Here is a 2,500-nt window from a genome sequence, read left to right as displayed (position 1 = left end):
TCAAATGGTGTAAAATGTGAATTACTTCCTTATTGTTATGTTTCATGAGATTTATTTGTTTATTTATTTATTTATTTTTCAATAAACGGAAAAGTCTAAGTACAAGACGAACATTTTTGTTGTATAAATACATTATTTCTGATTTTATTGTGATGATTTGAAGACCATTTTTCTGGAATCTGGACCCGAGAAAGTTAGATGTTTTGGATGAATTTTCCCTAAAATTGGAGTTGTAGGGAAATTGGCCTGTATTTTTCACCTGGAAATTGGGCATCTTAAGGTAATTCTCTAAATGTGATTAATTTGTAAAGGAATTTATTTTGAGGAAGATTGTTTACAGTAAAAAGTCGTGTTCTTTTGGGAATTTGTTCTTCTGAAATGGATGCATTTTTGAGGGAAATTTCAGGGTGATGTATAGCATGTTCTACGGAATTTTACCCCGAAATTTCACGCGATTGCAGAATTTTCCCCAAAAGTATTGACATTGATTGCAGAATTTTCCCCAAAAATATTGACACATTTGGGGAAATTCCACTAAACCTAACATTTGGGGATTTTTTCCCCAAACAATGACACGTTTGAGGAATTTCCCCCCAGATATGATACGTTTGGGGAATTTCCTCCCAAATATGAGACATTTAGGGAATTTCTCCCTCAGTATGGCACATTTGGGGAATTTCCTCCCCAAATATGAGACATTTAGGGAATTTCTCCCTCAGTATGGCACATTTGGGGAATTTCCTCCCCAAATATGAGACATTTAGGGAATTTCTCCCTCAGTATGGCACATTTGGGAAATTTGCCCCCAAAATATGAGACATTTAGGGAATTTCCCCCCCAGTATGGCACATTTGGGGAATTTCCTCCCAATCCTTATATATTCTAAGAAGAAATCCTCAAAATTTAACACATTTATGAACATTCTGTGAAATTGGCCACTCAGCCGAGGGAAATTGTTTCCCTCGCACTATTATTTCCAGGAAATCTCGTCTTTCTTTGAGGAATTTCCCCGAAAGCAGGAAATGTTTAGGGAATTTTCCTCCGAGAGGCTTCAGTTATGAAGGATTTTTTTACCCTAGATGTAAGACAATTAAATAAATTTGTCTTATGAATTTGATTTCAGATTTCTTCAGTTTTATATCGACTTTTATTTTAACCTTTTCAGTGTTTCATTGATTTGTTACAGGTGCTTTAGTAATTAGTTTATTGTTCACATATTTATTTGATTTTTTACAGGTTTTGAAATTTCATTTATTGTACAGATTTTGATTTACAGATTTGTTAATTTGATTTACAGATTATTTTGATTTACAGATTATTTTGATTTACAGATTTGCTTATTTGATTTACAGATTATTTTGATTTACAGATTTGCTTATTTGATTTACAGATTATTTTGATTTACAAATTATATTGATTTACAGATTTGCTCATTTGATTTACGGAAGAGCTTAATCATTGTCATTTCAACAGATTTATTTTTACAGTTTATTTCTTATAACTTTTTGACAGATTTCTTTCAGATTTATTTTTTGTTTATTTCTCATAACGTTTCGACAGATTTCTTTCAGATTTCAAGTTCTACGAAATTTGATATCATATTGACATCAAATATGATTATCTAATTAGATATAGTGAGATAAGTTTTGGTTATGGGGGATGTTCTTACCGTGATTGTGGCGACTTATACTCAATATAGTTATGGTGGCTTAAGGTGCTGTCACACGCACTTTTTCTGTTAATTTTTTAACAATTTTCCAAAATTATGTCCATTTTTGAGCGTCCAGTCAGATGATAATGATCGTTTCCGTCTGAAAACCTTAACATCAACTTTTTCAGCCAAGAATAGTCAAGTCAAGAGATATATTCGAGAATGTTTGTATTTATGTTAAATAAAATTGTCAAAAAATTGACGGAAAAAGTGCTAGTGTGACAGCACCTTTATTGTAGTTATGGTGGCTTAAACCATGGTTATAGTGACTCATACATACTCTAGATATGGTTATGGGGACCAATACTTCCAATAGGTATGGCAACGTTCATTTACTATTATTGTGGTGAAATATTCAGTGACTTGGTGTGTTTTCGTTCAGTGTGTTGGTTTGAATGTATTTTGATGGTTAACCCGATGCCGCTGGGATTGTCTTGTACGGACATACCCTACCCACTGAGAGGTTGATTTATTGATATTATTTTTCTTGTTATTTGTCTTTATTATTATTTGTTTATTAATTTTATATAATTTATTTTATTATTTATTATTGTTTCTTATTCCTTCTCTCCTTTCCCTCATTTTTATATCTCTCTCTCTCCCTGTCCTTTTCTCTCTCTCTCTCTCTCTCTCTCTCTCTCTCTCTCTCTCTCTCTCTCTCTCTCTCTCTCTCTCTCTCTCTCTCTCTCTCTCTCTCTCTCTCTCTCTCTCTCTCTCTCTCTCTCTCATCTCTGTCTCTCTCTCCTCTCTCTCTCTCTCTCTCTCTCTCTCTCTCTCTCTCTCTCTCTC

The 2,500-nt window shown here is 33.3% G+C and overlaps 1 protein-coding gene across 11 annotated transcripts in view; it reads left to right on the top strand.

Annotated features, from left to right (window-relative positions):
* Nucleotides 1-2,500, top strand: part of LOC113828640 (calpain clp-1) — a 182,499-nt gene that overhangs the window by 60,750 nt on the left and 119,249 nt on the right. The window lies entirely within an intron of this gene.

Source organism: Penaeus vannamei, unplaced genomic scaffold (genome assembly GCF_042767895.1).
Source record: "Penaeus vannamei isolate JL-2024 unplaced genomic scaffold, ASM4276789v1 unanchor5375, whole genome shotgun sequence".
Classification (NCBI taxonomy): Eukaryota; Metazoa; Arthropoda; class Malacostraca; order Decapoda; family Penaeidae; genus Penaeus; species Penaeus vannamei.
Note: the sequence above shows the minus strand (reverse complement) of the source record. Positions and strands in the feature narration are given on the sequence as shown.